The sequence below is a fragment of the Ovis aries genome, chromosome 1 (genome assembly GCF_016772045.2).
Source record: "Ovis aries strain OAR_USU_Benz2616 breed Rambouillet chromosome 1, ARS-UI_Ramb_v3.0, whole genome shotgun sequence".
NCBI classification, from domain to species: Eukaryota; Metazoa; Chordata; class Mammalia; order Artiodactyla; family Bovidae; genus Ovis; species Ovis aries.
Genome location: NC_056054.1, coordinates 36,419,339 through 36,441,101, shown reverse-complemented (window position 1 = coordinate 36,441,101; position 21,763 = coordinate 36,419,339). Strand labels below are relative to the sequence as shown.

General features: G+C 41.7%; 1 protein-coding gene across 15 annotated transcripts in view; it reads right to left on the bottom strand.

The window, feature by feature from the left end:
• NFIA (nuclear factor I A) overlaps window positions 1–21,763 on the bottom strand; it is a 402,938-nt gene that overhangs the window by 280,263 nt on the left and 100,912 nt on the right. The gene's annotated exons all lie outside the window — the stretch shown is intronic.

Here is a 21,763-nt window from a genome sequence, read left to right as displayed (position 1 = left end):
CATACATGCACATATAAATGACATAAATTCCATGTCACGTGTTTGACCAGACTACGTAGGCCATAGCAGTGACATCTTTGGCAATAATGTGTTCAATGAGCTCAATATTAAGAGTTTGCCATGGATTTATATAAACCACAAGCATATTTCACTACGAGGCACTATAATTCCACCTTATCTGTAGAAGAAAATACCCCTTGTATTTGCTTGTCAAGACTGCAAATGACGACAAGGGGTTGATAAGAAATGAGTTGCATGAAGTGTAGCTCAAATTTCTGAAAACATCAGCGATTTGTTTTCAAGAAGCTAGTGTTAGAAGAAGCTACACACAAGAAGCTAGTATTAGAATGAACTAGAAAAAAAATTTCCATCCTCTCTCCAGAGAGGAAGCAATATAATATGCATAGTCTCCTGTCAAACCGATCTGGGTTCAAATCTCCATTTCCCAAATGTCCCATGACCCAATAAGTGTGTTGTCCTGGAAAAGCTTCAAAAGTAACCCACAGCATGTTCTTGTTGTTTCGTTGCTAAGTTGTATTCAACTGTTTTGCGACCCCCATGGACTATAGCCTTCCAGGTTCCTCTGTCCAAGGGATTTCCCAAGCAAGAATACTGGAATGGGTTGCCGTTTCCTTCTCCAGAGGATCTTCCCAACTCAGGGATTGAACCCATGACTCCTCACTGGCAGGCGGCTTCTTTACCGCTGAGCCAGCAGGGAAGTCCTAACCCACAGCATACACACCTCTGAAATGAGGATGCTAGCAGCTGCTGTATAGTAGGAGTGCTGTGAGAATTAAATAAGGTGACAGAGATACACCATTTGCATTTTCCTTACCCTTTTCTGTAAATGATCAATAAAGGGCAGCTATTAATAGCTGATGTCCCCAAGCAGCAGTAAGTCTTGGCTACTTTGAACAGAGGGACCTACTTTCATAGAATTTCATTGCTACTGTTTTCCAAGAGGGATCAATGTAATCCAGTTCAGAAATTTTCAAATGTAAACATACAAAAAGCTACGACTATGCACAAAGGGAGGATAGCACAAAAGCAATAGTGTACTTATTAACACCAGCTCCCAGGGTCTAACTCTAAAGTACAAATATGTATCATAATAAACAAATCTCACTAAAAAAAATTAAATTATGTTTAAGGGATAGTAATATTCACTTTCTTTCAAGAGAGGTAAAGACTGAAGAGTACTCTGAATAAGTCACTGGTAAAACCAGGGACCTCGTTTCTGGTCTATAGAGATCTTGTCGAGGGCACCAGACACATTTTCTCACAGTGCTTCGCCTCTCTTAAAATAGGGACTGTTCTTCCTTCGAAATAGGAGGTGAGAGAACAAGAGTGATGGTTTTTGTAGTGAGGAAAGGCCATTCATTTGCCAACCCGTGCCTACGGATGGCAAACATAATACCTCAGAGCCATGGAGGAGGGGGCAGGCTGGGGTGGTGAGGTCTCTGCCTTTTAAGCAAGCCAGCCAGCAAACACAAACGCACGCAATTTGAAATTTTAATCAGGGTGCCATGTGCTGGTGCCATATGGCGGCACACTGACAGCTGGGCGTCCAGGTTCAGGAGCAGACCTGGGTTCTGAAGTCACAGTTGGCGGAAGTGAAGTCCTCCGCTTGCGCACTGGGTGCTAGCATGCCTGGAAAGCGCTGGGCCAGCACCACCCCACAGACAGCACTGCCTTCCTGCCGCTTCCAAGCCTGCCGCCCGGGACCACTGCTGCAACTCAACAGAGCGGGCAGCAGGGCAAAGAGACACAAGAGGCGAAACCTCCACCTCCCACGCTCAGCTTCCAGCAAGAAAATATTCAGAACAGCCTAACCACTGACTTCTTGAGACTTAGAACTTTCTCCCTCAATTGCCCTTGCAGGGGGCACTCTCCCTGCCCTTGTGACTGGACACACAGCAGGGCAGAGCAATCACAAACTCTGTGTTACCTGCTCTGAAAGTCCATCACATGAAGCCCTTACGGAAAACCCAGTATGATGTAAAAGTCACATTTACATAGATTAGAAGATGAATCATGTTAGCAAAGTATCCAGATTGAATAAAAACATTTTAAGACAACTTGTTAAGTATTAAAGGTCAAGTTGGCTAACTTTGTTCTACCAGAATTTTTTCCCGTGATGAATTCAATGTTGGTCACTTTGACCTTTGAAGCTTAACAAGTTGCCTGAAAATGTCTTCAAATGGGTTAATGAATTGCCTCGTGGCTTCTTCGTTGGCTTTTCCTGGCCCCACTCTGCTTATTTATTCTGCTTGAAGTGGGGATGGTCTAAGTCTGCTGTTTCTGGGCAAGTCTAGATGCACAGAAAACAGAATAATAAAAAGGTTTCCTAGCCAAAGTATGCAGTACTAAGAGAACCATTCTTTAGATCCTTCTCTACCTACAGACTCCTTCTGAACTATAAATCTTTGACTGTAAAGAATAAGGGTAAGTAAAGGTACATGCCAAATCACACCATCTACAACTCTGTAGGAAAGCTGAATTTCTAGCCAATAGCAAGGAAATTCTTCTGGGATATTATAAATATAGGGTCCAAATCCTTATCTCTTTCTTGCATTCCAAATACTGTTATCAAATCAGACAAATGAATTTAAGGTAGAACTATCACTGAAGTGGAAATTAAAAATTCATCAATTTGATGAAAAGCCAGCAATTTACTGCTTCTCCTGTTCAATTAAACACACACATACACACACACAATCCTTTAAAGTTTTTAAAACAGTATGACACATAGGAAATTTCACTTTATATCTTACTATTTGTATCGCTATTATTATGCAGAGAAGTTGATTTACATCACATTTTCTTTTACTTCAACTTAATTTTTGGAAAGCAACAAAACAAATTGAAGATTAACATCAGCCATTTCAGGCTTCAGACAACACTGCTGCAAGCTGGAAAACACAGATACTAGAATTTATACCCTCCAGTTGTAAGCCCATTAGCTCGTCTGAACGGCAAATATGCATTCTGCATACAGTTACTCTTAAAAAAATAAAGCATGCTGATAAACAAAAAAACAAATATCATAAGTCTCCTGTATGAGCTTCTGTAGCATGAGTTTTTTTTAAACAAAATGCCACTAGTCGGTCATATAGCGTGTGTAAAATTTGCTCTACACCAAGAATGCAGTAAAATGTAACTTCATGAGCAACAGAGAAAAACAAAGGCATATATATTCTCAGTGATAGACGCTTTCCAAATTTATCTTAAATTAGCTTTTATTAATAACTGGTTCAAGTGAAGATTCCTTTAACTTGAGAAAGAGCTCCGCAGACCTAGGCGTTTACTACATGAACTGAATAATGCTTTGGGGATGTACTTTTTTCACCTGCTAAATTCCTCTATAAAACTTATACAAATTTCTTGTCCAAATCGAGTGTTAGGTATTGCTTCCTAACCCTAGGTATTTAGTAGCACACTAAAGCTACAATTTTCTCAAAAGATACCACTACATTTCATTTAAAATCCACTGAAAGCACCTACGTACAAAACAAGAACATATCTCCTAAGCAAATTCACCTTTACTTTATAAAATTAAAAACTTATAGAAGTGTGCACTACAGAATTTAAAATACACTTTTCAAGTCAGAATGAGAAAGACAAGTATCATATGATATCACTTAAATGTGGAATCTAAAATATGATACAAACAAACTACAAAACAGAAACGGACTCACAGACAGAGAAAACAAACTTCCAGTTACCAGAGGGGACGGGGAGCGGGGGAGGGATAAAGCAGAAGCTTGGGATTAGCAGACACAAACTACTATATGTAAAATAAACAAACAGCAAGGTCCTACTGTATACAGCACAAGGAACTATACTCAATATCCTGCAATAAACAATACTGGAAAATAATATGAATAAGAATATATATGTATAACTGAATCACTCGCTATACACCAAAACCAACACAACACTGTAAATCAACTATACTCTAACTTTAAAAAAAAATACTTTCCAATCAATATTAAACAAAGCGAAATCTATCCCAAAAGATCAAGTCTCTGCTATGAAAAATTCAGCTACTCTGTAAGAAAAACCAAGCTAATTAAAAAATGTTATTTTACCCTGCTTTATTTATACATGTATTTTTTTCTGATAACATAAAACTAGGTTATAAAAACTGCAATTGAATTCCTACTCTCTAAAATAACATTATAAAGAAGTAGCATTTAAAAGAGATGTTTCTTATAATTCTAAAAAATATACACTGTTAATTATATGTAAATTTTCATAGAATGGCAATTTATGGAACATTTACAGAAAATAAACCTCACCTTTGAAAAGGCTAAAACTGTCAGGAGATAAAAGAATTCACAAATCTAAAATAAAAGTAAAACATTTAAATACAGATAATATAGATAAGACAGTAAATTATATTTTTACCTTTCTTAACTTTCAGTGATACAATGTAACCAAAAATAAGAAAAAGGCAAATGTACAGAGGAGGGTATGGAAGGAAGCTCAGGAGAATAATATCATTTATGGGAGTAAATTACACATAAGAACTGAAATACAAAGGATTCAAGAAAATGAAGATGTAAGTGAAAGACTTATAGCCCATCGGACTGCCTTTCATCCTAGTAGCATGCACTGGTTACGTTCTTATGTGGCTAAGACAATATTAACTAACAGGGATACATACTCATAATCATGTAAGATCCAGTAATTAGAGCAGTCTGACAGAGGAATCTCGGTTGAACAAAATTAACATTCCACAAAACAGAAAAGGAAAGTCTGTTAAATGCGTAACTAGAAACTCTGTAAATAAGAATTAATTGAAAATATTTCAGTGTTGATCCCTAGCTATCATTATTTTAAAAGTGGCATCCATAGTCAGAGGAGCATGTGTGGCAAGAGACGGTGATAGAAAGAAGCAGAGGTATATATATATATAGAACTGATTTCTCAGAGGGCTACAGGGAAAAGAGCCATGATGTTAAAACGGGGAAACTGATGGGGAACTTACGATTCTCTGCTGTACTTACATAGACAGGTATCTTGAAAGGAGCACCATTTATCATCAGAGTATCTGGATTTAATCCAGATATGCTCATTAAACAGTTTTGAGAACCCCAGAAATTAAGAGCTATGAACAACTTGTCAATAGGGGCCAGGAATAGGGCACTTTTAATTAAAAAGAGAAGTGATCAACATGGTGTGGTGGAAAGGGCACTGGACTCAGATCTGCTTTGCCAGCTTTGCCACTAACGGCAGAGCACTTGAACAGAGTGCTTCTGCACCAGCCAAATAATGAGACACAGTCCAGGCCACCACATTTCCTGCCTCCTCTAAAATTCTGTGTCTCTGTGATCTAACCTCTACCTTCACCACCTTATAGGGTTTTGTGGAAATAAAGTATGATAAGCTTGTATGGAAATTATTAAATGCTTTTTAAAATACAGGGACTATTATTATGACCTAAAGTTCGATGTGAATAAGAAAGGGAGGAATGCCTCAATTGCCAAAAGGTGGAGAAAACTCAGAGACCATAGGATACTTGTGCTACTGACGTCTCAGAAAAAGAAGTCATTCTGTTTACCCAGAAGGAAACCTGACAGCAATCTGAGACACAGTGTCTTTCTGAGGACATACATCTAGAAATCCTAGAACGTAACAAAAGGTACTTTTGTCCACCAGTGACTTTGTGCCAAGTGCTGGGCTAAGCACTCTACATGACTGATTTCACCAATGCTCCCTGCACCCTTATGATGTTACGTGCTATAGGTGGGGGCCGGGGGCGGGCATTGGGGGTGGGGGGTGTGGTAGGAAACACACTTAAAATGTTTAAGATGAGATCACCTAGCTAATACGGATTTGAACCCAGGTCTCTGACTGACACTAAATTATCTTGTTAATCAAATTATCAAATGAATTAATTACCAAATTAAATCAGTCTTGTTAATCTTAACTACCATATTACACTAATGCTGGTCCTCTCTGCACAAATACCTCCTCTCTTTTAATTAAATTCATCAGGCCAATCAGTTAATTGGGTCAAAAAGTTAAGCTGACTTTGGATACATGTAGACAAAGCCCTGAATAGAAACCTAAGTGTAAGGAGATAAACTCCGAAGAATCTGTCCTGCAAGTATCCATCCCATGAAATTAGGACATTTGCCTTCTGGCAACAAGGACATTAATGGGGTAATCTTTAAAGGAAAAAGTGGGCAGATTATAAAATAAATGTATTAGCCAGCATAAATTGTTTCTGGGACACAGGGAATTTGTAGCTTGTCTGGGAAATACATCATATTTGTGTATCAACTCTGGTAGGAACAAAACGGAACTGACTACAGATGATGATCCTTCATCAACACTTTTCTACCACATTATCAGAGAAAATATTTGCAGAATAACACTGAAATGCTTCTACTGTACCCTTGTCAATAGAGAACTATTAATTTTGACTAACTATTAGAACCCACTTATTTCTGTTACACCTCATTCAGAGGCTACTCTATCCTTCTCTAGATGGAGAGGGGTGGGGGTTATGGAGGAGGCAGAGTAAGTTCCATTTATTTCTAAATGTAATTCTACGAAAGAGATTTCAAAGAGCAGAAAAGCTGGAAATGAAAAAGACCCTTTTCATAGCACTCAGTGACCAAAAGAGATACTGAGAGTCACTGAAAAGCTTCTTTTCTTATACTTTCCTTCTCAATTTTATACTCAACTATTCTGAATGGCGGGCTTCCTTGGTGGCTCAGCGGTAAGGAGCCTGCCTGCAATGTGGGAGACACAGCAGGGGTGACGAGTTCGATCCCTGGGTCAGGAAGATCCCCTGAAGAAGGAAATGGCAACCCACTCCAGTATTCCTGCTTGGAAAATCCCTTGGTCCGAGGAAGCAGGCTGGCCCATTGGGTTCTTTTTGAACCCAATGGGCTCACGAAAGAGTCAGACACGACTTAGCAACTAAACAATATATTCTGAAGAGCAGAGATTAAAATTTTCACAAGCACACAAACTTTTTATAAATCGGTGCAAACCAAACACATGGCCAACACTGATAGTTCTGGGGGCACATTCAATCATAATGGTTTTTCCCATGTCATAGGGTTCTCATGGGCTTCCCTGGTAGCTCAGCTGGTAAAGAATCCACCTGCAATGCAGGAGACCCCAGTTCAATTCCTGGGTTAGGAAGAACCCCTGGAGAAGGGATAGGCTACCCATTCCAGTATTCTGGGGCTTACCTGGTGACTCAGATGGTAAAGAATCCGTCTGCAATGCAGGAGACCTAGGTTCAGTCCCTGGGTTGGGAAGATCCCCTGGAGGAGGGCATGGCAACCCACTGCAGTATTCTTGCCTGGAGAATCCCATGGACAGAGGAGCCTGGCGGGCTACAGTCCGCCAGAGTCGCAAAGAGTCAGACACGACTGAGCGACTAAGCAAAGCACAGGGTTCTGACAGTGACTGCCAGTTTTGAACTCTGCACTAGGCAAATCTTAAAAATATTTAATAGAAGACCTTAAGAATTTGAGTATTAACATTTTCAAGAGTGAACAACTGAAATGCTCAAATTATGAAATCCAAGTTAGGGCCAGGTACGTGGTCAAAGACCAGGAGGCATGATGGGAATCACCCACATCTCCTCAGAATACTAAGAGAGTATTACCGTGGGTGATTTATGGAACTTCCTCTTTAGATCAGAAATACTTCCAAAACTGCCTCCCACTTGGTGCTTCAGCACTTCCAGTAAACGAAGTCAAAAGTGAAAATATACACAAATCCCTCCTTATTTTGACATTTCAAACCTCAATAAAAGCTTTAGTTCCGCATGGTGGCCTAAAATTAGACAGAGTTTAGTAGACTAAAGAAAGAGAAGGAAGTTTTTTGTTGGGTTATTTTTAATCTGCTTCAAAGCTTCTTAAGGCCTTTTTTGTAAATTTTAAGACACGGTTTAGAAAAAGAAAGCAGGTTCCTACAGGAGCAAACTCAATTCCGAACTCTAGTGCCTAGATGAGGGCTGTATCACTGAGCATCTGAGAGACAAGCAATGGCTCTCAAATGATTTTCCAGTATTTGTGAAGCAAGGCAGGCCTTGGGTTTGATCAGCGCAATCATTCCCATTTTGTGTTATGGAAGAGAGAGAGAAAGGGAAATAGAAGGGGGAGGGAGCGGATAGGAGGGGGAGAGAGAGAAGGAAGGGAAATCGATCAATTTGAAAGCCTTGAGTTGAGAAAGGGTCAGAATCCAGAAAGATGCTCATCACAACCACCCTCACAAGGTTCTCCCAAACAGAGCTACTGTCTACACACCAGAAGCTGATGGCATCAAAAACCTTCAGCACTATCTCCTGCCTGATTGAATTGGTACGTGTAATGGAAGGAAGCTGTTTCTCAGAACTGAAATAAGTGGTGCTGGGAAAAGGAGGAGGCCAACAAGGCAGGCAGCAGACACACAGAATTGGTGGAACAGGCACCCACATTCTCCAGAAAGCAAATCCTGTTTAGCCCTTATCCATCCAGGTCACGGTGAAGCCTGTATCATAGCAACTTGCGACTTTAAATACTACTATTCATTTGGTCATTAGTTCTCTTGGTTCCTTTCACTTACCCCTATTTTTGATAGCCAATCCTTAAATGAAAGCAGAGACTATGAGAATGTTGTCAAATTTCAATAATGCACACAGGATAAAACACAAAAACAAACCAAAAAAAAAAAAAACCCCACCAATCTCCTAATGGTTTGGTCTAACATTCTTTCTGGGGTTACCCAGTAACAGATTAATAATGTAGCTAAGCATTGTAACATTGAGCTGAAGTACTAAGAAAACATGCCTGAAATTTACAAGTAGGGCTCACATGCTAGTTTAAACCAAAAAAAATTTAAAAATCTTCCCACATTTTCACTGCCATGTTTCTTTATTTATTTATCTTTAATTTATTGTGGTGTCAAAGCTCATGTCTGGTCTTGGAAAAATTCTGGCGCAAACTTGGCTTTTTATAATACCAGACTATTAAAACTCCAAAACCTCAGTTAAAAGGCCGCCAGGAGAGTGTGGTGCTCACCCAAAAATGATACAAAGCCTGCCATTGGGGAGGAAAGCAGAGGAGTGACTCTTGCAAGAAGGCCAAGTCTCAGCCATGTAACGAAAATCCTAGATGTAAGGGCAATCAGATATAGTCTACACTTCAAGAATATCATCCAACTCATGTTCCTGGATTCTGATTTCACACACATTCTGATTCCAAACTTTACACCTAAAGGTCATAAAGCATTTTGTTTGTTTGTTTCAGTAGATGCCTCAAATCAGATCCAATCAGTTACATCCTAACATGTGAAAATAAGAAAATTTGCAACAAATCCTGAGACGGATTAGCTACCACTCTGCCCTATTTGCGACTGAATAAACGCAAATCATTCCTGTGATATAACCATAAAAATAGGATAGAGTGTGTGTGCCTGTTTTACAAGACTGGGAGCCATGAACTCGGGACTTTAAATTACAACTCTGACAGTAGCGCTACTTAGGAAAATGACTTCGCCTCCAGGAATAATCCCATATTCCAGCCTATGCCTAGCCCAATTCTAGGAGCACAGAAATAATAACTACCCAGCAAATGAAGGAATTCACCAACCTCACGGTGCTGGGGTGAAGATTCATCAGTCCAAAGTACCGTGAAGATAGAACTATTCTGACTGCAGACGTGGGGTGATTAAGACAGAGGTTTTGGAGTCACCTGACTGCTGCCCATTTTCTACTCAGGAAATCGGAGGAATAGTAGTAACTCACACAGAGGGTACTGTGAGGCTTAAATAACTGAAACAGATGCTTAGAACACTGCCTGCCTGCCACCAAGAAGCACTCAATAAACACTGTCATTATTAAAACTCAATAGCCTTATTATCAGACATAGCCAGATATGATATTTTCCCTTATCCAAAAACTGTAGATGTGAACGAGAGTTTCCCCAATTCCTGATGTGATCCAAACCAAATCAATCCATCAGCAGGTATTTAATGAGGGCCTATGACCCAACATTCCCAGCACTCCTGTTGGCCGGCTCTCCTTACATGGAAGACAACGAAGTCTTTTCTAATACAGGCAAATGGATCCTGTATAATAAAACATTCATAGTTAACTTACCGATTTAGATACACAGTATTTATTTGAAAACAGAGAAAGCACCTATGGCTTACCCTTGAACCACATTTAGAACCTTCTCTCCATGCCTATACTCTAGGTTCTGAAGCCGTGTGCTACCTAGACAGACAGCAGAAAAAAATGCAGAACTCCAGTTGTTGCCCAAAGACCAGGCCCAACCCCACACCGCCCCGTCAGGACTCCGGCTCTGTCTGCCTTGGCTACGCAGCCCTCCTCCTCTTCACCCTGCCTGCCCTTTACGCACCTCTCCTGGCCACGAAGACCACCCATCTCTTTGACTCCCTCACCTAGCCTACACCCGCTTTGAACTGATCACAGATAATCTGTTGGTTGCTGATGAGCCTGAATGACTGACTAGCCATGATGCCCTTGAATCTATGAAGGCATCTAACCAGCCATTTTTCACACGTATCATGTGTCATCGTCACAAAGAGCCTGTTACGTAGGTATTACTATCCTTGTTTCACAGATGAGGTACCATTTACTGTACTTAAGTTAAATAATTTATCTACAGAGGAAATCAGATATACAGGGCTTTGAATATCAACTCAAGTACCAGTTATATGAATTTCAGCAATTTATTTTAGAAAAATACAAATTAGGTATGGACTGGTGGCAACAGTTCAATGGTAAAATAGTGACTAGAACCTGCCTCAGCTTTTAATGAAGGAAATGTTCAGGTATACCGAATGACTGATTACCAACTTTGAAAGAACAGATTTCCATCCACCATAAATGCCTTAGAAGATTGATTATAAAACTCCCCTAAATAACAACAACAGCACAGAGTTAAATAATTTGCCTGAAATCAAACAGTGCCAAGTGGCATGGCCAGGATTCGAACCCACATTATTAAATTAGTCTGTTTTAAGATCCAAGACTGAATGCATAATTCATATGGGGAAAACAAATTTTTCAAGCTCAAGTAAAAAAAGGAAAGAAAAGAAATCTCTAGTATCTTGTTCTGAGTTCCCAGTATACATCTTGCTCTGCAGCGCACCACACAATAGGCGCTTTTGTTCAACTCAGCAGAGCTATTTATATGTTGTGACTCTCAGTGCTTTGGGGACTGTGTTCTTCCTTCTCTGAAATCTAAAGATGGTCACATAAGAAAACTTTAAGGATAAGCCCACTCCGTTTCATTTACACAACTAGCCACACCAAGCCCCCACCTCTCCAGCAAATATCGGGCCCTCCTGCACTGAAACTAGAGTCAGAGGCAGCAGAGCCTCCCCCTTAAAGGACCGCCTCGTCCAGGCACAAAGGGATCACCGTCAACTCTCGCAGAAACCCACTTCCACAAAAGGAAACGGGAAATCGGGCTCTGAAGAGCCTTGCCCTGGATGTTAGCGGGCACGGAACCCTGGCTATGAGAAACAGGGGCGTCTATCCAGTGCCGAAGTCTCGGAGATAGGGAAACGTGAGAGGCACAAAAGGAAGGAGGCAAGGTGCAGGGAATCAGTGCTTCCCTGCACCCGCAGAAAAGCGGAGCCCTGGAGGATGGGACGGTCTGTGGTCCCCAGTGTGCAAGGGGGAGGAACAGATCTTCCCCAGTGTTCTCTGACACTGCAGAGGGAGTGGGTGGCAATATTGAGTCTAAACGGAGCGCGTCTCCATACCACCACCAGGGGCTCCTTACACTTTCCTGGGAAAACAAACTGCCTCACAGATGCATCGATTTCTGAGCCGAAATATAAAATGGGAAGAGTAATTTTTAAATTAGGAAAGCAGTCATGGCAGTTGGAGAGGCAGCTGAGGGACGATGCTGACAACCTGGGTGGCAGGCCATTTTGGCTGCCGCCAACTTTTTCTCTTTGGGGGTCTATCCTCCCTGTGAGGGCTACCAGGAGAAGGGGGACTCAGACCCATTCCAGGGGATCACAAAGCTCATTTCAACGCGGCTAAACAAACAACAATACTAGTTATGGCAAACATTTGTTCAGTGCTTACCATATGCTAAGCAATATGCTAGGCCCTTTACCTGAATTACCTCATTTAATTCTCATAATCACCCTACAAGGTAGGTGGATACTGTTACAGCTGACATTTTACCAATAAGGCACCAGGGGCTAACAAGGTGAAACAGTCTCTTCGTAGAATCCTTGCAGGGTTTCCATACATGATGGAAGCAATCACAGAGAACCAAAGAATGCCAAAGTGACTGAGCAGGGTAGCCACCGTGGTCTAACAGCAAAAACATACGCGATCCTGGGACTGGGTAGCTGTGCTATCTTGTGTGTGCCACCTAACCTCTCTTTGGCTGTTTCCTCCTCTGTAAAATGGGGATAATCACACTGCTTCACAGGGCTGCTGGGAGGATTAAATGAGATACCACTTAGAGAAGATTAAATGAGATAATACAAGACACTTAAGAGCATCTTGCTACCTGGGTGCACTAATGAAAGAATTACATAGGTATTAGCTGCCATTATTTTATTATTATCTCTAAGGGACGTATTTTGGGCTTCCCTGGTGGCTCAGCAGTAAAGAATCCACCTACAATGCAGGAGATGCATGTTTGATCTTTGGGTCAGGAAGATCCCCTGGACAAAGACATGGCAACCCACTCCAGTATTTTTGCCTGGAGAATCCCATGGACAGAGGAGCCTGGTGGGCTACAGTCCATGGGGTCACAGAGAGTCCAGCACAACTTAGCAACTAAACAGCAACAACAAAAGGAACATATTACCTGAAGGGCAACTTAATCTAGCCCAGCGCTCCTTCTCCCAAGGCATCTTTGCTGTCTGCGGGGAGGGAGATGCTCCCTTTCTGTATCCACTAATGCTCTGTTCACACATCCCTACAGCTCCTGGCACAATGTACTGTAGGTAAGACACCTCTAGCGGATCACTGACTCAGACGTCCTGTCCGTGGATGAATGGCGAGGCCTGTTTCTTAGAGCAGTGGTGGTCCTGCCGCCAGGATGGAGCCTGTCACAGTGTTCTCAATCAATGGCAGTGGTAGTAACAATAGTAGTAAATGTTAACGTTTTTGTGATGAGAGTTTTACATACGATATTGCGTTTAGTCTTCACAATAATCCTATAATGAAGGAACTTATTTTGAACTCTATAGATTAGGAAATTGAAGTGGAGCGCTCACCCCCCTGGTCAGGGGCAGAGCCAAGATCCAAGGACAGGCCCACCGAGGGCTCCCAGCTGTGTCCTTTCTGAGCCAATGTGTTCTCCCGCCTCTCCAAACAGAAGTGAAAGCCTTAATCTAGGAACACATTTTATAATAAAACTTTTCTGAGTGTAAGCAATAAAATACAGGACTCTTAGTGAAATTTAAAGTAAATGAAGTACGTATTTTGGAGTACTCTAACTTGACCATTTCATGCCCAATGTGCTTCTGTGTGGTACAAAAAATAGAAAACAGAACAGGACCTACAGATGACTCCTATTATTGTGGGACTGAAAATGGGTTTCAAATGAGTAATCAAATAAATCAACAAGACCACTCCGGAATGCTAAAAGTATGAAGGAAATATCAACATGAAGGCTGATTTTAGATATAATGTTCCTCTACAGAGGTATCACTTGAAGTGGGAGCCGCAAGGTAAGAATTAGCCAGCCACAGGAAGAGCCAGAAAGAAAAAAAAAAAAAGTATTCTAAGCAGACAACAAGGAGCAAAGAAGTTGCCAGGTTCCAAAAATCAGAAGCAGGTCAGTAAGCCATCCAAAAAGCCCCTTGGTATAACATGAGGTTGGAGGACACCAGGCAGCGTCTGTAAGCCATGGCATCAAGTTTGGATTTTATTCTAAATCCAGGGGAAACCACAAGAGATTTTTAAGCAGAGGGATGATTAAAAAAACTAATTCAATTCTTTAAACACCATTCTCGCTGCTGTTTGTAGAATCAAGATGGGAAGAGGCCTGAACACTCGGGATTACAGAAGTACTTCCAGGAAGGATGGTGGTGGTTTGAACTAGAGATATTTCCCCTTTCCCTTTTAGATTGATAATTTTCCATACAATAACTGAGGATTTGTTTCATATTTCTGCCTGTTGTTTATTCAGATTTTAGTGCCCTTGGAGCTCAAAAAGATCTTAACTATCTTCTTTAATGTCTTCGTTTTACCTATGTGGAAATTGAGGTACAGCGAGCTCACCTGACTTAGACAAGTAATTTAACAGATTTCAAAATCAGACGTCAGGGGGCAAAAGCATACTAGAACATGTAAACATACAAAGGTTTCTGCTGTTCCTCATAAGCTTGCCAAGATTCCATCATTGGCATTTACAGGTATCCTTAGGTTTGTCCTTTTCAAAGTGCTTAAATCTCACGTAAATTATTTGCCTATTAAGTAGCCCACCATTCAGCCTGGACACATAGATGGAGCCTACAGGGTTAAGAATCCGAGTAAGAGTCAAGTCATGGAACTGTGTTATGTCTGGGAAAAGTTCATAAAAGCAATTTTAAACTCCTCTGTTTTCCTTCAGTTCCTTCCTTCACGGTTATGTGCAAATCATACCTTAGTCTCTACGGCTGCATTTTGCTATTTTCCTCTTGTTCCCCAAAGCAAGCTCCCCAAAGTGACAATGCTTTAAAAAATGGGGGGAGGGGGGACAGTATGAAGTTCTTCCGAGTTCCTGCTCTCTTCGAGTAGGGCTCCTATCACACAATAATGTGTTATTTTGTTGAATTTTGGCATCCATCGAGCTTGTTTGGTCAGAAGCCAAAAAATTAGAGTGTGTCGGTCCACCAGTTTCTCAGCAGAGAAGCTCTCTTCTCACCCAGCGAGTGTGCTGTACCCTTGGCCTCTGGCCAAGAAGGGAAATCCATTTTACATAAAGAATGCACAAAGCTCAAGTGCTCAGAGACTTTTTACCTACTAAAATAACTTTATGGACAAATGCCAGTCTGCTAGACACATTCTGCAGGAACATTTGGCACGCAAAACAAGGTAAAGCGCTCTGTGGAGGTAGCAAGTTTCTCAGCAGCGAGGAAATGGCTGAGCGTGCCCTCGTGGCGCGTCACGTGCCCGGCCCGGCCGGCGTGATTGGCTGCGGCCGAGTAAATACAGCCGCCATGTAAGGAGCCCAGCGTCGCCCTGCGCCGGCTTCTTAAAATGGCGGCCGAGCCCGCACCACGAGAGGCCGGCCCGGACCGCTCCCGGCTTCCCCCCTGAAGTTTTCTGTTTTTGTTTTTGTTTTTCACGAAACCTTACGGATTTGAGTAGAAACAGATTTCTCACAACTTGCTTCTCGGGCTCGATTTCACAGTTCGGCATACACTCGGGCTCTGTCAAAAGCTTGACAGTGTTCCAGGGAAAATATTAACTGTAAACTTTCCAAGAGAAATTAAAGGAGCAGGCAGCAATGTCAGGACGCCCTCCCTTCGGAAAGCACACCCCCAGGTTGTGCCTGGATGCGTTTAGGAAAGCAGCACAGGCAGCCCGAGCTCCTGCGACCTCCAGGATGGTCCCACTTCACCATGTCACCCGGTGGAAAGGGGGTGGGATGGGGCACCGGGGGAAACACATCCTCTTTGGCCAGAAGGCACGGAGGTCTCTCACTCTCCCTCTCAGGCCTGACCAGTTGAACACTGCACACTCTGATGTATAAATATTTGCCTCTGGCTAAAGTTCAAGCAGCCCTGTGTGGCTGCCAGACACAACAGAAAACCAACATCCAAGGGAAAGTGTTTACTGCAGTGGTGGCCAAAGGAGCAACTGCCAGCAAGAGCGTGCATCTGATTGGCCAGGCCTGCCTGCGGTGTTATCCTAAAGCACCTGGCCACTAGCCACTGCCGCTGGGGTGTTCCCACCCTTTTGGTGATGGTGATGTTCTTTAATGCACAACCTTGCCACAGTTAATACAAGACCAATACACGTGCTGATGGTTTCACATGTGTCCCTCCTGAGAGAGGGGCCTGAATGAGCCAAACCATGTATACCTGCTACCATTACTCCAAAACAAGCGTCCACTTCTTGAAGCTACCTCAGTAGGGCCTATGCCTTTTTCACAGTCCCACCTCGCCAAACTACGGGTGTTTCTCAGATCCAATGACTCCTTCCCACCTCCCAATTCTCATTCCTATCTATTCTATCATTAAATTCCTCAATCATCATTTAATGATTAAGCATCTTTGAAATACCTGCAAGAAAATAAATTAGGAGAAACTTCTGATAGCTGTAACAGGGTATTTTAAATAAAGCATCCTTCAAATTCTCTCTCCAAATACCAAAACATACATTCGTTGTTGTTTAGTTGCTAAGTCGTTTCCCGACTCTTCTGCAACCGCATGGACTGACATTAGTTAAAGCTATTTCACCTGTGCTACTACAGTTCTGAACCAGAAATAAAAGTAGCTGCCCATCAAAAGATTAAGATCTCTAACTGGGATAAAGGAACTAAATGAGAAAAGGATCTTCAAGAAAATCTTTGCAGAAAAGTTATGAGTTCATAGTTTATGCTAAGCAAGAAGCTAGCAGGGCAAAGACTTTTCATGGATTTTGGTCTTCAGTATTCAGGGCAGTTTGAATACAACCAAGACAAGTCACCATATTTTTAAATTATTGTCATCCATGTAACGTTTCTATTTCGTAAACAATAATGTATGAATCAAACTTCTTCAATGCTGAAATTAAGTGTTTCTGTTTAGTTGAACTGCAAAGTTACAGAAAAAACGGTACAGAAAAATCAGAGAATATGAGGATAAGAGCACTCTTAAGTAAAAATTTTTGATACTACAAAATAATAATTTATATAAAGCAAGCCAAGTTGTTATGGTTTAAATCCTTTCTAATATAACACATACTTGCTTAATTGAAATACTTGCTGTTTTGTTGAAAATAAAATTTTACATCCATGCACACTATTTTTTAGAGTCCTAACCGAAATTTCTTCAAGGTCCTGAATCTTGGTTGATATTGGGCTTAAAGAAATTTCTAAATTGGAACTTGTTGCAAAACTAAGATAATGTACCAAATAATTCCATTTTCAACTGTTTGTGAAACTTTTAAAGACCACAGAGGTCTTGTCTAATCTAATTCTTAACCAAATGTGTCAGTAAGGTTGATCTGTGCTCCACCTCAGAAGCCCAGGACTTATAGTATCAAATTTGACTTCCAAGAGATCTCAGCAAATCATGGGCAAGCGGATCACAGAGGAATGTTCTGTCCCCAGCTGTGAACAAGACAGAATTAACTCTGAGACGCTTCCTCCTGCTGACCTGGTGAACAGAAAGGTCAAGATGGTTAGCTCTTACAGTCTCAGTACCAACCGTCAAAACAACATGCATGTTAAAAATAGAGTGTCTGTAGGCAACCAAAATACAAATGCAGAAAAATGCAGAAAGAATTTAAAATAAAAATAGTTTTAATATATTTAAATTTCAGCTTCAAGTATTTTAAAGACTGGAACATGAAACCAAGGAGAAAAAGGACAGAACAATAAATTTTCCCAAGTGCATTAACTTCATAAATTTTGGGTCTTAAAATTTTAAAAACAACCATTCTGACCCATGGATGACACTTTTCTTAGGAAATTCCTTGGATTCACAAGTAATTCATTGGAAATTGAAGCACAAGAGGCAAATTTACCACTTTTATTTGTTTATATTTTGATAACTGCATTTTTCTCAGCTCAATTTCTATGGAAATAAAAAGACTGTTTACTGTCAGTGGAATTTCTTTATCTATCAGTGGGGAATAGAGTTGAAATATTATGAGGGCTCTTTTTTTTTAATGCAATGAAATAATCAAGACATTCCAAGGTGCTATGATACATCAATTCTATCATAACTGTGTAGAAAAACAGGGGCAACTGCTGTTTTATATGTAAGTAGATACTTAAGACTTATCACTAAGCAGCATGTTTAATAAAGTCTGGCATTTGTACGATAAAACGTTAAAACATTAATAAAACTAAACGTGATAAAACTAATTCCATCTTATAGACTTTCACATTGAACAAAAAAAGTACCTTCTAAATAAAAATAATGTTACAACTGTAAATATTCCTTTTAAAGCTGCTGAATGCATCACTTTACTAAGAAAGGCTTAGCTATGTTATTTGCAATTCCCTCATTGCACAACAATGTACATTACTGTCTGTAAGCTCTAATTTGGCATGGCGCATCATTAATGACCTGAATGGTGGCTGTTTCACACATACATATTTAATTACAACAGCTGAACAAATTACATATTTATGCTTTATAAAGGGGATTGCCAGTCTAATTCATTTGCTATGCATGCAGGTACAGGACTCCATCTGCAACAGCATCTGCACAACAAGAGCTAACAATTATCCATTGTACACCAAGTAAGCATATCTGGGGAAACCTGTAAGAGAGGCAGTCATGTTAACCATTTCACGGCCACAGCTCTGCATTTTGTTTAGGGGTTGAAATCTTTTGAAACAAAAATTATAGCCCTAATATACCTGAAAGGCCATTTAACAGAATCATCTAATCCTCTCATCCATTCTAATTTCCACCAGGTTTAAGATGAGAGAGGAATAAAGTCTAAACCCCACAATGTCCCGTAAGGTTGTAATTCACATGGCTACCTATAGCGAGCAGACATTATCTTCTGAGACTTGGAGCCCCAGAACTCAAGCTCTAGTCCTTAACAGCCTTTGTCAAGATGTCAACAGGGCTTATCTTCAGCCAGGACAGCAGTTAACTCTTCGTTACCCCACCCTCCATCACATCATAGCCCCATCACATCACATTTATAGAGAATGGGCCTGAAGAACTTTCTTAAAAGGAAACACACTCTGAGCTCCTTCTGAGAGTCCCAAGACCTCTGCTGAACCATTCTTATCATCAATATACTTTCCAGCTAAGCCACAACTAAAAGCTACTATTCCCTCTTTTGGTAATAAAGTCCTATTCACCAGTGCTGCAACCTCATCTTAAATGGCTTCAGGACTTTCGTATGTTTAATTTAATATATCCAATGAGTAATATAAATATTCTGGACCATCACTTCTACTTCAAAACCCAAAGAGGAAGAATTAAGAGTCAGCCAATCAATAGTGAGGTTTCCCATTATCATTTAAGGCTCTTGCTAGGCAATAAAGAGGCTCCATGGTGATGGCCCCTAAAAGCTCCTTACAGCGTCTTTGCCTCTTTAGGCCGCAAAATCAAAGCATGAGTCAGAGGTGTGGGTTTTTTAATGCTCCCTCTTGAGTGATGGAGTTCAAGTCAGGGGCTGACGGGGTGGGTGGGCTAAAGTCCTGGGCATGATGTTGGATGTACAGGGGTACAACCAGGGCCATGTGTTCTCCTCCTGGTCTGTAACTCCCCAAGGAGCCGGGGGGACTGAAGGGTGGCTACCAAAATGAGCCATCCACCCAGTTCTTGGCTACATTAGGGCCAAACTCACATGTGGAGAGAGTCCTGATTCACTGACATCAACCACCTGTTTAAGAGTCAGCCCCTGGTCAGATACCAAACTGGGAGTGTGAGAGATCAAAGCCTCGCTGACATCTTCTAAAAAGGCTGGTGGACCTTTAGGAAAACCAGTGCTTGACTGACAGGGTTCAAATCCAAATCAACTCTCACCAGAAAAACAATCAGCACTCTATAGGGAGGTATGGCAAATGCAATCTCAATCTGGTGCAGAATCAGGTTTACCAGATTCTGCCAGAAACCATGCTGAGAAGGAGGCACCTATACAAGGTTTGAATTCACTGACCTTTGACTTCCAAGTGTCAGGATATTTTGAGGACAGGCTTCCCGGGGTGTTAAGATGGTACTTGCTCTTCAGGAGCTTCACAAAAAAAACAAACAGCCTTAATCAAAGCTCCACTAGCACAGAGTACTCCATCAGATGCCTCCATCAGGAGCACCAACAGGAGCAAGACAGAGGGCTGCATATCTCTTCATAATTTACAAAGGCTTTTTTTACCGACCCTGTAAGGTAGTCGTGTCCACTTTATAGATGAGAAGACTGAGGCTCCAAGCAATTAAGTGACTTGCTAACACACATTTAATAAGTGGCAGAACAGACTTCCCCGGTGGCTCAGACGGTAAAGCGTCTGCCTACAATGCAGAAGACCTGGGTTCAATCCCTGGGTCAGAAAGATCCTCTGGAGAAGGAAATGGCAACCCACTCCAGTATCCTTGCCTGGAAAATCCCATGGATGGAGGAGTGTGGTAGACTGCAGTCCATGGGGTCCCAAAGAGTCAGACACGACTGAGCGACTTCACTTCAATGGGACCAAAGCCTGAGTCTGCCTGCCTTGATTCCTCGATTTCTTCCTCCCTTAGGACTAATCCCAGCTTCACTGCCTTCTTGCTGCTTTGCTTGGCTCCTACAAGGTGTCAACCCTCTAGCCCGGGTCACCGATCTAGATGCATCCTTATCAGCACCAAGTGTTGGCTTCAAAAGCAAATGCAGCAGCAACTATTGGTGCCCTTCCCACCCTGGAGGTCACCTACAGCTGGGGTGGAGAGCCTTCCCATCTCAAACACCAGAGTCCCTCTGCCTCAGGGCTTTCTCTGTACACAGGTCAGAGTGGGACAGGCTGGAAGATCAGAAGTAATGTGCCCAGGAGCAATCTCAACCAATGAAGGACAAGAGCTGGCCCTCAGTGAAACAAGTTGGAGGCATGTGCTCTAGTCTCTCAGCGGGGGTCGCCCAGGATTGAGACCCAGCTGCTCCCAGCAGTAGTCTGCTCATTAAGGCATCTTTAACTGGACTTCCTCCCTCTCCATATTCCCGGGGAGCGCCTCCCAAATAAAGTACCCAAACCTTTGTCTTAGAGTCTGTTTGTGAGGAAATCCAAACTATAAAAACAAATTAGCACTATTAGCAATGTAAGCTTGGCCTGGGAGTCCACTGCTAGCTGCAACCTCATACCAGCATTCTGCCTCAGTTAATTTGTTAGCAGAATGTGATGTATAGTGTGCCATGTCCTTCGAACAGCGGTTGATTCCAATAAAGCCGCAGCCTCGCCAGAGGATGGGCACAGAGGCAAATGTTGGAGATGCGTGGTTTTGAATCCTGATTCTGCCCCTCTGGTTATGTATTCTTATTTAATCTCAGTAATGATCATCCAGTCATATGAGAAATGAGGATAATGGATCCTGCATCATGGTAGGATTGTATGAAAAAATAAGACATTTGTAAAAGCACCTAGGATATAGCTGAGGTACGTGCAAGTTCATCATTCTCATCAGTATAAAATTAATTATGAAGTCAAAAGGAGGTCTATATAATTTGGACAAACGTTAAAGAGGAAAAAGACTCTCTAATGGTCGGGTACAGTAACAAACTTTTCCTCCTCCTGTTTTGTCTATCCTCTGCTGTCTATCCTCTAGCCACCTTTAATTAACCAAGTGTAACTTGAATGCTTTAGCAAATTGACTCCTTTGCTGGTGTGGATGATATCGCCCTAAAAGTTATGGGTGATACTCAGTACCAGCTCCCTGTAAGTCAACGCCACAGGCACCTCAGCTGACCTTGGCAACTTTCAAAGTACAAAGCCATCCTCTACTGCACTTCTGCCTCGATCTCTGGCAATCCAGGGGAAGTGGGCAGAGGGAATAACTAGGAACCCACGTAAGATAAATGAGCTCTTGTAAGGTGCCATATACCAATTCATGCGCTCAAAGGAAGAGATGAATGGTGCCTTGAAAGAGCTGATTTACAGTCTAAGGAGAAAGTCTCCTATAGATC